Raw genomic sequence first — 14171 nt, 5'->3', positions numbered from 1 at the left:
TCCTTATGGCAGAAAGCGAAGAACTAAAGAGCCTCTTGATGAAAGTGAAAGAGGAGAGTGAAAAAGTTGGCTTAAAGCTCAACATTCAGAAAATGAAGATCATGGCATCCGGTCCCATCACTTCATGGGAAATAGATGGGGAAACAGTGGAAACAGTGTCAGACTTTATTTTTTGGGGTTCCAAAATCACTGCAAATGGTGACTGCAGCCATGAAATTAAAAGCCTCTTGCTCCTTGGGAGAAAAGTTATGACCAACCTAGATAGTATATTAAAAAGCAGAGACATTACTTTGCCAATAAAGGTCCCTCAGGTCAAGGCTTGGTTTTTCCAGTGGTCATGTATGGATGTGAGAGTTGGACTATAAAGACAGCTGAGCACCGAAGAACTGATGCTTTAGCACTGTGGTGTCGGAAAAGACTGTTGAGAGTTCCTTGGATTGTAAGGATATCCAGCATCCATCCTAAAGGTGATCAGTCCTGAATATTCATTGGAAGGACTGATGCTGAACCTGAAACTCCAATACTTTGGCCACCTGATGCAAAGAACTGACTCATTGGAAAAGACCCCGATGCTGGGAAGGATTGAAGGCAGGAGGAGAAGGGGATGACAAAGAATGAGATGGTTGGATGGCATCAGCGACTCAATGGACATCAGTTTGAGTAAACTCCAGGAGCTTTTTATGGACAGGGAGGCCTGGCATGCTGCAGTCCACGGGGTTGTAGATTCGGACATGCCTGAGCGACTGAACTGAACTGAACTGGACATCTAGGTTGCTTCCATGTCCTAGCTATTGTGAACAGTGCTGAAATGAACATTGAGGTACATGGGTCTCTTTCCATTTTGGTTTCCTTAGTGTGGACAGCCATGGGATTGCTGGGTTGTGGCAGTTAAATTTCTAGTTTTTTAAGGAATCTCCTCCTGTTCTCCATGGTGACTGTACTAGTTTGCATTCCCACCAACATTATTAGAGGGTTCTGTTTTCTTTACACTGTCTTTATTGTTGTAGACTTCTTCATGGCAGTCATCCTGACCAATGAGAGATGGTACCTCATTGTGGTTTTGATTTGCATTCCTCTAATAATGAGTGATGTTGAGCATTTTTCGTATGTTTGTTAGCCATCTGTATGTCTTCTTTGGAGAAATGTCTGGAAAATATGGAATGCTTCATGAATTTGCATGTCAGTCATCCTTGTGCAGGGGCCATGCTAGCTTCTGTATTGTTCCAGTTTTAGTTTATGTGCTGCCCAGGTGAGCACTAAGTTTTGGTTTTCTTGTTAGCAGTGGATAACTAGCTTAGTATTCCAAATAGTGCCACCTTAAGCATGTTTGTATCCTGTAGGAAGAGAAGTTTCAGGAAACCACCAACCATTATTTTCATTTATACTTTAACTTACTCTTCCCTGATTCTTAACAACATGTTGGGCAGATTTCATAATTTGTGATCATTTTTCAGTTATTAAAATCCCGGTCAGTCCAGTTTAAGTGTGCGTGCTCTAATTTTGCCTCTCCTCCACTCATTCTCACCTAGACTTGCAGTTGAGCTTTCAAAGGAGAGAAGCCAGTATACAGTTAACTGTTTCTTTTGTCTTCTTGCCAGTACATGGTTGGAAGTGGACATAAAGGAGGCAGAGGTCTTCCTTAGTTGGACCTATGTTAGCTGTCAGGAGCAACCCCTGATTTTACTCTGAGTTTGTTTCTTGTATAGCTGTGCAAAAACTTCCTTGTACTGGCTCACACAAGCTGATTGTTAAATATTCTGAAATTTTGTGATCTTGCTGCTGAAGTAACCATTACTAATTGTGTTATATAAGTGAATTATGTTATTTAAGTAATAAGTACTTAAAACTGATCATTTCCTAATTAACTTGCTGCATTTTATTGTCTATACTCTTGATGTTTATCTTTTAATGGTGCAAAATACTATATAGATGATAATATGCTACTGCTTGTCTCTGCCCTCTCTGTATTCAGTAACTTAGCATTTGTAGCTTGAGGTTGGCTATGGTGGGAGTATTTTCACCACTGAAATAATACATGTCACAAACCAGAATCTGTCATCTTTCCTGCTTTCCCAGTAAGTTGTGGAAAATTTACCAACATTCTACTGGGGTCACCAAATTACGGTTCCTCTGGTCTCTTCTGTTACCACCACAAGGAGTGTCTCTCCACTAACAGTCTCCTCTTCATTCTTAGGTGATTTTTTCCAAATTATTCTGACAGCTTCCTCATAAAGCATTAACCTCCCCCCTGCCACCCTGGAGCCATTTGCCTTCTAACAGATACTCCCAGTGCTGATGAGTGATTCTTTTAGAACCTTCTTTCTGTTTGGCCTTGGCAAAGTTCCCATGGAGTAAGCCCCCGCTTCTCCTGCCTCACAGAGGTAGGGGTGCCCATTACGGACTATAGTACATTACTCTCCCTTGTGAGATCAGCTGGGGGTCAAGGTAGTGGGCCATTTAAAGCTGGACCTACCACTGCTCAGCAAACCCTGAAGGAAGATAGGCTGTAATTGTTTATGAATTATCTAGAATGCTACGTACTTTAGGACATTTTTTGCCTTTGGCTTAGGACAGTTACAACTTCATGCAAAAGAAAGAAGTACCAGTTAATCTCCTATTGTAAAAAGACTAAATGATCCAAAGTATTTTGTATTTTTTCGTTATTTCACAAAATAGACTTTTTATGTTGATGTTTCATATTGACATGCAAATTAATAATAGTAAAACGTGGCTATTCCTATCATAGGCCCTGCTCTTAAACTGAGTATCTAAAGCAACTGGCAGTTTAGATGATTTGGGGTAAAGTATCTGTTTTCTCTCTCTTCTTCTCTGGCACACCACCCTCATAGCCGATAAGCAGGGATAGTTTTATCTTTTTAAAGGAAAACTCAAACACTATTATTTCTTTTCCTTGGGAAGTTAGTATTCTCTTTGTACATGGATATTTAATGTTTCTCAAAGTATTCACTGCTATAAAAAAGGGTTCAAAAATTTAGGATTGTTAAGACACTGATATTGATGATTGACATCTGTATTTTAACTTAAGACTTAGACTCTAAATCTGATTCCCTTAAGATAAAATCCCTTTTAAAGGAAATATGGTTTATAATACATTTTCACTGCATGAACTTACTTGGTTTCAAAAATTTAATCTTGAGTTTGTCTCACATGAACCTAGGGGGAAAGCATGGGAACTGGACATAAAATTTGTGTATCAACAATTTTGCACTGTAGTGTAACTTTCACTAATTTCTTGCTCCTTAGTTTGTCATCATAAAATTGGGGTAATATCTGAACCTGGAAAGTAATATTCGACTATGATAGCAAACCACATAGTACGGCATGATCCAGATAAAGCACCTTGACTGGTTTTGTCATTTGTACACACAGAGAGGCTTTTCTCAGGCCGAGTAACTACTGGTGTGGGAGTCTAGGCTTACTCATGTTACTCTTGATTGTTAGTGCCATGAAATAATTAGTCCACGGTGTAAGGGCCCAACTCAACACTTTCCTTAAGAGTAGAGCCTACATTCTTGATTCTTACGGAATTTGTTTTGCTTTTATATGAAAATTTACTATGACAGTCCATTTGTATCTTTTTTACTTTTGATTTCACTATCATTAATATGCCTCCTAAATGCTATTCTCCAGATTTGTTGAAATGCATATTTCAGAGCTCTGCTGTCCAATGAGATAGTGACTAGGTAGATGTAATTATTTAAATTTAATCCAAGCTAAATGGCAGCCTAAGTGCCCATTGATGGATGAATGGATAAAGAAACTATGATATAGATATACAATGAACTATTACTTGGCCATTAAAAGGAAAGATAGCTTACCATTTGTGACAGCCTGGGTGGACCTAAAGAGTATTATGCTAAGTGTAATAAGTCATATGTAGACAAATGCCATGTTCACTTACATATGGACTCTGAAAAGCAAAATAAATGAACAATGCAATCAAAGATAAATACAGTCATAGATAAGAGAACATAAAAGTAGCTGTCAGAACGGGTTGGAGGGATGAGAGAAATAGGCGAGGAAGACTAAGGGGTATAAGCTTATGAAATAAATGAGTCATGGGGATGAAATATAGGAAATATAGTTAATGAGAATGTAATATTTTTGTATGGTGACAGATGGTAACTAGATTCACCTTGGTGATCACTTTGTAATGTATAGAAATATTGAATCATTTTGTTATGCTTCGCTAACTAACATAGTGCTGTGGGTCAATTGTACTTCAAAGAAATAAACAGTCTCGTAGAAAAAGAGATCATATTTGTGATTACCAGAGGTGGGGATGGGGTGGGGAAGGGAAATTGAATGAAGGTGGTCCAGAGGTACAAACGTCTAGTAACAAGGTAAATAAGGACTAGGGATGCGATGTAAACTGTGATAAATGAGTTATCACTGTTGTAAGTAATGTATAAAAGCTATTAAGAGAGTAAATCCTAAGAGCTGTCATCACAAGGAAAAATATTGTTTTCTTCATCTATAAGGAATGATGGATGTTCAGCAGACTTACTGTGGTAATCGTTTCATGATTTATTTGAGTCATTATGCCTAACACCTTAAACTTATGCAATACTGTATATCACTTATATCTCAGTAAAACTGGAAGGTAAAAATTAAAACAAATACTTCTTTGTTTAAAAAAGAAAAATACATTTTCTCAGTCACACATTTCAAGTGCTGAATGCCCACATGTTGCTGGGCCACTATGTCGGATGAATAGATAAGTTTCCATGTGGAACAGAGCTCTGTCGGATGGTATTGCTCTAGACTGAATCTCCCTTTATAGTGAAAGTGAAAGTGAAGTCGCTTAATCGTGTCCAACTCTTTGCAACCCCATGGACTGTAGCCTACCAGACTTCTCTGTCCATGGGATTTTCCCAGCAAGGGTACTGGAGTGGGTTGCCGTTTCCTTCTCCAGGGGATCTTCCCAGCCCAGGAAGTGAACCCGGGTCTCCCACATTGTGGGCAGATGCTTTACCCGCTGAGCCACCAGGGAAGCCCCCCCCTTTATAGTACCCATCCTTTAATAGCTGTAAACATGTGGCTAGATTGTATTGTAAGCATTTTGCTAATTCAAAAATCAAGATAGAATGTACCTTATAAAGAATCTATCATAATAAGCCTATGATAAAGGCAGGAGGAGAAGGGGGTGACAGAAGATGAGATGGTTGGATGGCATCACTGACTCGGTGAACATGAATTTGAGCAAAGCCCAGGAGATCCTGAAGGACAGGGAAGCCTGGTATGCTGTAGTTCATGGGGTCGCAAAGAGTCTGACATGACTTGGCAACTGAACAACAATAACAAAAGCCTGCATGGTGTTTTACCTATAATGGAGTAAAATAATTTAAGGGCTAGCTTGTAAAATTGACCGTTACTTATTATTTGTAACATTACTTTTCTCCTTTAGAAACATTATCTTCAAATTTCAAATCCATACAACCCATTGAAAAATCTTTGTGAATATTGATTTCTCCTTTTATATCTTTGATCATGTGAGTAACAGGATATAAAACAGTGCATCATCTAATATGCTGGAACAGAAATTGAGATTTTGTTTTCAATTTCTAATTTTAAGCATTGGGTTTGATATAGAGTGAAAAGTAAAGATAAGGTAGGACTTATATTTATGCAGGTGAAATAGAAAATGAAGTTCAGAGCTGGATCGAGTGACGGATCAAGTTAGGTAAAAAAGAAATTATGGCTAAACAGGCTCCGGATGAAAACTGACTAGATCCCTCAGCCTGTAACTAAAGAGAGAAGTGGAAAAGCTAAGAGAATGCAAATCAATTTTGTAATTTCTTTGGTTAAATTTTTCCCCAGATTTTAAAGAGGAACTACACGATTAAATGTTAAGCTGTTAAAGGAATGTTTCTTAAGGGTCTTTAGAGAACTTGTTAAGACATTCTTTTTTTTTTTTTTTTTTGTAATATCTTCTATTATTTGAAATTTCTATGACAGCATACTTTATGTTTTATCAACTTTTTTATATTTGAGTATAATTGACTAACAATGTTGTGTTAGTTTCAGGTGTACAATAAAGTGATTCAGTTATACCTGTATCTATTGTTTTTCAACTTCTTTTCCCAGCTATGCTGTTACAGAGTACTGAGCTGAGTTCCTAGTGGTGTATAGTAGGTTCTTGCTGGTTATCCATTTTAAATACGGCAGTGTGTCCAAGCGACAGAATACTTTAATAGTGGAGTTGAAATGAGAAATAATTTTGTTCAGAATATATTTTTAAAATTCAGATCAGTTGCTCATTCGTGTCTGACTGTGCAACTCCGTGGACTGCAGCACGCAGTCCATCACCAACTTCCAGAGCTTGCTCAAACTCATGTTCATCGAGTTGGTGATTTTTAAAATTGTGGTTATATAAATCTATAATTGCTTAGGAGATTACTAAACTGCTTTTAGAAATGGATGTTACACAAGTATTTACAAGGAAAATATTCCTATCTCTCTAATTCAAATTAGAGAAGTTTTACATTACAGCCCTATGACTGGCTGGCCTCCCTAACTCTCTCATTTCTATTTTTCTTACCTGAAAATCTGTGTATGGAAGGCATACTTCATGCCACTTGCTGTGCTAGGGACATTGAAGGTGGCAAAGATAAGGGCCATTTTTTCCATTTCCTCAGCCATCCCCAACGTTAACACCATCATCACCCTTTCCTTGAGTAACTGCAGTGATCCCCTTAATAATGCTTCTGCTTCTGGCTCTTTCTCTCTCACAAACCACTTCTCCTCACATTTGTCACCACCAGTTTCTTTAGATCATAATTCAGATTATGTCTTTCCTCTGCTAAGCCTGTTCAACTACATTTGGAATAAAATCCAATCTCTTTTTTAAAAAATGGATTTTAAAATATATTTTTGAGGAAGCCAATGTCATGAAAAATGTAGTTCAGAGAATAATAATATAATCTTTGGCCTAAGAAGGAGTTTCTAAGTTACATCAGTAAAACATTGATAAATTCTTAAAGTTCAAATACCAAAAGTTGAAAAAGTAAAAAGTGAAACTCTCCACCCAACCCCTCCCTCAAGGTAACTACCGCTGGTTGGGTCCGTATAATTTAAGACTTTTTTCTATGAAATTACAGTCCTGATTTTACCTTCTCAGAGATTTCCCCTGATCCTGTGTCTTACTCTTTTTCTTTTACTATGTGCCTCCTCAGCACATTGTCACCACACTATATGTTCATTTACTGTCTTTCTTCTGTATTAGTACTTTTTTTTATGAAAGCACCAGCTTTTTTTATGTTGTTCAACTTTTGTACACTTTATGCGTTCAGTAGATAGTCACATAATGTTCAAATGCATATGGTATGCTATAAAGGGCATAAACATGGAAATCAGTATTTAATTCCATAGCTATCTCCTTTACTTCCTTTTTTCCATTTCCTTGGATTTCTCTGAGCAATTAGCTCTTGTATTAGCATGGGTACTTCAAGAAGAGGTGAAGGAAAATATGAAATCAAGACCTCATTAATCTATTAACCAGTTAAACCATGCATGATTAACTCTGTGGTATCATTGCATGTGTAAAATATTTTGATCTTTTAAACAGAGTCATATGAAAGCTTTAATTATTACCTTGCTTAATTTAACTTTATATAGTGGTCTTATTATAGAAATTTTTAAGAGGTTTCCTTTATCTTTTTAAAGAAGAAAATCGGTACAAATACTATAGATATAAGTAAACTCATTTTTTAAATGAATGTATCTATAGTTTAAGTAAAAAGCAAATGATTTTATTTCCTACAAATTCCCCCCAACGTATCTCTTCAAAATATTGTACTTAAGTAATTTTTAGTGGTCCTAATTGATTTTTCAATTAAAAAAATACAGTCTGACATTTTTTTTTCTATCAGACTTATCACTAGTAAATTTTAGGCCTATTTAAAAATCAGAGACCTCTCTGATTTTTGAGTCTGAAGTTCGAATTAGTTTAGTAAGCTGTTGGTTTTTTGATGACATATATATAGGAAAAATTAAAGATGAATTTTCACCCATCTCCTGTCTATGAAAACTGAATTTAATATAGATCGAAATAAATAAAAATTTGCAATTTATTACAGCAATGCAATAAATGTACTTACTATTACAAATGCAATAAATTGTACTTACAATAAATTCACTTCCAGTTTTATAATTCTCAGAGTAAAGACTGTGTTATGACATTATTTTCAGTCTCATATTAAATTTAAGTAAGTTCTCTATGATAATTCACCTTAAACACTGATGCCTTGGTAGTAAAGTTTTGGATTAACCAAAAAACAGACAAACCACACACACATGCACACATTTTCCTGAAGATGTAATAATACATCCTTGCTCTCTTCAAAAATATGTATATGAATGTAGGGATAAAATTTTCTCACATCATTGTACATGTGTACAATAGGTATTTCTTGATTTGCTGAGTAAATCCAAACATGTTTAAGTGTAATTTTAGATATTTTGTTCTTTCTGATTAAATTCCCAGCCTTCATTCTGGTGGTTGTTACCAGTGTCCTTTTTTTAGGTGCAGATCAATCACATCATCTAATTTGTAAAACTCTTCAAAGGCACCATACTGTTAGGCTAAAGGGCAGACTCCCGCTTCTGGCATAAATGTCTCTGCAAGGTAAGGTCATGGCCTCCTACTTCCTAGCCTCAGCTCCTTGTTCTCATCTTCCTGGGTGTGTGCTCAGTCATGTCCGTCTCTTTGTGACGCCGTGGACTGTAGCCCTCCAGGCGCCTCTGTCCATGGGATTGATTCTCCTCTCCAGGAAATCTTCCCAACCCAAGGATTGATCTCGTGTCTCCTGCACTGGCAGGTGGATTCTTTACTTCTCAGCCACCTGGGAAACCCTTCTCTTCTTCCTGTGTGCTGTGCTGCACTTAGTCGCTCAGTAATATCTGACTCTTTTTGACCCCTTGGACTGTAGCCTGCCAGGCTCCTCTGTCCATGGGGATTCTCCAGGCAAGAATACTAGAGTGGGTTGCCATGCCCTCCTGCAGGGGATCTTCCCAACTCAAGGACTGAACCCAGGTATGCTGCATTGCAGGTAGATACTTTACCATCTGAGCCACGAGGGAAGCCCAAGAATACTGGAGTGGGTTGCCTATTCCTTCTCCAGGGGATCTTGCCAACCCAGGGGTCGTCTGCATTCCAGGTGAATTCTCCCAGCTGAGCCACATGGGAAGCCCTTCTCTTCTTCCTAAGTATCCCTAAAAGTTCTATAGATTGCTTAGGCCAATAGATCAGGAAGTTCCTATTTTCCTGTTTTTGCAAGTGAACCTTGTTTACTCTGATACTTTGTTTCCTCTTCATTTTATGTTTTAAAACTACCCTGAAATTATTTCCTGTTTGAATCATTGCTTTCCCAGATAGAAAATTATTCATCAATCTTTCTCTTGTTGTATGTCATTGCTCTGCATAAGTCATAGATCTTTTGCTCCTAGAAGTTGTGGCTCTGTCTTTTATCCATCTTTATAGCCCCAGGGGCTGGCATGCTTAGTGTGTGCTCACTAAGTGCTCGGGGGATGCAGATGACCCCTCTGACCAGAGAATCTCTCAGAGAGATTTTCTGAAGTCTCTTGCTCTTCCTCCAGGTGGAGGAATTCTCTCCTTCCTCTGAACTCTTAGATCTCTAACTCTGCTGTTCTTTTAGACAACGCCACATTTCCTTTTTAAAATTTTTATTATTTATTTTTAGCTGTGCTGAGTTTTCGTTGTGCAGGCTTTTCTCTAGCTGTGGTGAGCGGGGGCTGCTCACTCTAGTTGTGGTGCTCCAGGTTTCATTGCAGTGGATTCTCTTGTTGCAGAGCATGGGCTCCAGGGAACCCAGGTTTCAGTGGCTGTGGCTATATGGGCTCTAGGGCACAGGCTCAATAGCTGTGGCGCATGGGGTTAGGTTGCTCCGTGGCATGTGGGATCTTCCCAAATCAGGGATCTAACCAACGGCTCCTGTGTTGGCAGTCAGATTCTTTACCATGTAGCCACCAGGGAAGCGCCTGCATTTACTTCTTAACATGTCCATCTCTTTCTGCCACATTGTGACTCTTTTGAGGACAGGGTTTAAAAATTAGGTACTTCTTTCTTTCTGGCGACTATCAAATATTATACACTTCATTTTTGGATGCATAAATGAGTAGCCAGTTGTTTAAACTTTAAAAAATTAGTATTTTCTTAATATATATATATTATTGAAGTATAGTTGACTTACAATGTTTCAGGTGCACAGCAAGGTGATTCAGTTCACATAGCATTCATATATTTTAAGTGTAGTGGGTTGTCTGAAAAAAAGAAAATCTATGAATCTAACCATGAATTGATTTTCCATGCAAAGAGAACAATGCTGAAGCAAGAAGACTAGTTCTTAAAGTGAACTCTTCCATTAGTAATTGTAGGACCAAGACAAAGACGTCTAGCTGTTTCTTTATCTTTAAACCAAGGTAAATCAGTTTAGATGAGTGGTTCTCAGATTTTATGCTGCATGAGTATCACCTGAACAAACTTTGTGCCTGAGAGTTTTGCATTTCTATCAGGTCTGCAGATGTTGTTGATGCTTCTGGTGCCAGAACTGCTTGTGAATTGTTGACTTGGTCTTTCTAAGGTATTTTTCAATCTTCAATATGATTTACTGATATATTAATGTCATTATGCACAACCAGTGCAAAGTTTCAGTAGGTTAAATATTTTCTGATGTCTCTGGAAAAGGCCTTTGCTTTTCAGCAATTTCTAATCTACTTTAGATTCATTTGAGTGACTTTTGAGAGTCCCTTGGACTGCAAGGCGATACAACCAGTCTGTTCTGAAGGAGATCGGCCCTGGGATTTCTTTGGAAGGAATGATGCTGAAGCTGAAACTCCAATACTTTGGCCACCTCATGCGAAGAGTTGACTCACTGGAAAAGACTCTGATGCTGGGAGGGATTGGGGGCAGGAGAGGAAGGGGACGACAGAGGATGAGATGGCTGGATGGCATCACTGACTTGATGGATATGAATCTGGGTGAACTCCAGGAGTTGGTGATGGACAAGGAGGCCTGGCGTGCAGTGATTCATGGGGTCGCAAAGAGTCGGACACGACTGAGCGACTGAACTGAACTGAGTGACTCAAATTTAGGTGATTCAAGTCACCTAAATCACTCTGCTGTTGCTGCTGCTGCTGAGTTGCATTAGTCGGACACGACTCTGTGTGACCCCATAGACGGCAGCCCACCAGGCTCCCCTGTCTCTGGGATTCTCCATGCAAGAACACTGGAGTGGGTCGCCAGTGCCTTCTCCTAAATCACTCTAGTTGTTTTCTATTGTTTATGCTGTTCATTAAAGAACATACTTTGTCATTATAGTGTCTGTCACATTCCCTTACCTATAACCAAATCCTGGCAATAAACTAAAGCTTTTCCTCCTTTTTCATTCCCCATTCTCAGTAAAGATAGAGCTTATCTCTCACTGTCTATCTTTGAAGCCCAATTTTATTCCATTCTTTTTGTCTGCTGTAGGTAACAAAAATGATTTATGAATCAATCACATCTTTATATAGTTTTAGGCTTTTGTAATTGTACATAGAGTTCCAAGGATTTCTTTCTCATCAGTATTGTAATTTCTAAAATTCTGTGCCTCAGATAACCCATTTTTTATTGATTGCTAGACACTCAGAGGGGTTATGAGTGTTCTTCAAAAATAATATTGATTTTATTATATAGAAAAGGATGTCCATTTTCCTTCTTTTTTGACTGAGATTTCAGACTTCAGTTCTTGTTAACTTCAGACCTCTGAATATTCTAGATAACAGCTTTTTGTCTTAGAATTTTATCAAGAAAGATTCTTAAGGTATGACTGTGTCCTTCCCTGATGTAGACACAACTTTTATTAACTATGTCACTGAATATTTTTAGTTGATATTCTGCAAATAACTAATTGAATGTGTGTGTACACTTGTGTGTGTGCACCCATATTTCAGCAATGCTGAGATATCCTTAGGAAGCATCATTACGAACAAAGCTAGTGGAGGTGATGGAATTCCAGTCGAGCTGTTTCAAATCCTGAAAGATGATGCTGTGAAAGTGCTGCACTCAATATGCCAGCAAATTTGGAAAACTCAGCAGTGGCCACAGGACTGGAAAAGGTCAGTTTTCATCCCAATTCCAAAGAAAGGCAATGCCAAAGAATGCTCAAACTCCAGCACAATTGCACTCATCTCACACGCTAGTAAAGTAATGCTCAAAATTCTCCAAGCCAGGCTTCAGCAACATGAACCGTGAACTTCCTGATGTTCAAGCTGGTTTTAGAAAAGGCAAAGGAACCAGAGATCAAATTGCCAACATCCGCTGGATCATGGAAAAAGCAAGAGAGTTCCAGAAAAACATCTATTTTTGCTTTATTGACTATGCCAAAGCCTTTGACTGTGTGGATCACAATCAACTGTGGAAAATTCTGAAAGAGATGGGTATCCCAGACCACCTGACCTGCCTCTTGAGAAACCTATATGCAGGCCAGGAAGCAACAGTTAGAACTGGACATGGAACAACAGACTGGTTCCAAATAGGAAAAGAGTATGTCAAAGCTCTATATTGTCACCCTGCTTATGTAACTTCTCTGCAGGGTACATCATGAGAAATGCTGGGCTGGAAGAAACACAAGCTGGAATCAAGATTGCCAGGAGAAATCTCAGTAACTTCAGATATGCAGATGACACCACCTTTATGGCAGAAAGTGAAGAGGAACTAAAAAGCCTCTTGATGAAAGTGAAAGAGGAGAGTGAAAAAGTTGGCTTAAAGCTCAACGTTCGGAAAATGAAGATCACGGCATCTGGTCCCATCACTTCATGGGAAATAGATGGCGAAACAGTGGAAACAGTGTCAGACTTTATTTTTGGGGGCTCCAAAATCACTGCAGATGGTGACTGTAGCCATGAAATTAAAAAACACTTAGTTTTTGGAAGAAAAGTTATGACCAACCTAGACAGCATATCAAAAGCAGAGACATTACTTGGCCAACAAAGGTCCATCTAGTAAAGGCTATGGTTTTTCCAGTGGTCATGTATGGAGGCAAGAGTTGGATATGAAGAAAGCTGAGTGCCAAAGAACTGATGCTTTTGAACTGTGGTGTTGGAGAAGACTTCTTGAGAGTCCCTTGGACTGCAAGGAGATCCAGCCAGTCCATTCTGAAGGAGATTGGTCCTGGGTGTTCTTTGGAAGAAATGATGCTGAAGCTGAAACTCCAGTACTTTGGCCACCTCGTGTGAAGAGTTTACTCATTGGAAAAGACTCTGATGCTGGGAGGGATTGGGGACAGGAGGAGAAGGGGACAACAGAGGATGAGATGGCTAGATGGCATCACTGACTTGATGGACGTGAGTCTGAGTGAACTCTGGGAGTTGGTGATGGACAGGGAGGCGTGGCGTGCTGCAATTCTTGTTGTCCCAAAGAGTTGGGCACGACTGAGCAACTGAACTGAACTGAGGATTTCTTCTAACGTTTTCCACTAATATCTTAAATTATATAATAGACAGGTATATCTGTATTCTTTAATCTTTAGTCAAAGATATCACTATTCTTGCCCATTTAAATGTAAAATAAAGTGGGAAAAAAATTCACAGAGTTATTTATCCCTACATTCAACTAAGTACACAGATTGGTTACACTAATTGTATAAAAATGTCTCTCTACCCTGATCTGAACCTATTTTTTCAAGAGGAAATGGTAACATATAGTACCATTGAAATTACTTAATTCTTAAGCCAATATGATGAAAATAAAGTGTTTTCTTTTTACATGTGGTCTTAACAAAATAATTACTTATTAATATGTTTGCATCTGTGATGTGAGGGCTCAAAATAGCATCCAGTTGAACTCTGCCTTGATGTACACTGATCTGTTATATTACCTGTGGAATGGCATTTAATTACGTGGTTCACTTAAAGCTTGCTTTTCTCTTTCATATAAGTGCATAACATTGACAGATTTTGTATGTTAATTTTGTATATATTTTTTAATGTGATAGTGCACATAGGTTGCTCTGCTCATTTTAATTTTCTTAATTGAGTTCCATGAGTATAGATTAGAGTTCTTGCGAGTCAGTTAAGTTTGGTGAGAAACAGACTTACTGTGTTAGTTTTAAAGCACTTTATTTTCAGATATAGTTGTGCAAGTGAAGTGA

At 38.3% G+C, this 14171-nt stretch overlaps 1 protein-coding gene and 1 non-coding gene across 2 annotated transcripts in view; one reads left to right on the top strand and one right to left on the bottom strand.

Annotated features, from left to right (window-relative positions):
- Window positions 1-14171, top strand: part of PTPRK (protein tyrosine phosphatase receptor type K) — a 625738-nt gene that overhangs the window by 292633 nt on the left and 318934 nt on the right. The window lies entirely within an intron of this gene.
- LOC128053624 (U6 spliceosomal RNA) lies at window positions 1150-1257 on the bottom strand. Its single transcript, XR_008199943.1, has one exon. It is a non-coding gene; the product is annotated as a U6 spliceosomal RNA (small nuclear RNA).

The sequence above is a fragment of the Budorcas taxicolor genome, chromosome 9 (assembly GCF_023091745.1).
Source record: "Budorcas taxicolor isolate Tak-1 chromosome 9, Takin1.1, whole genome shotgun sequence".
NCBI lineage: Eukaryota > Metazoa > Chordata > Mammalia > Artiodactyla > Bovidae > Budorcas > Budorcas taxicolor.
This window is presented reverse-complemented; position numbering and strand designations above follow the sequence as displayed.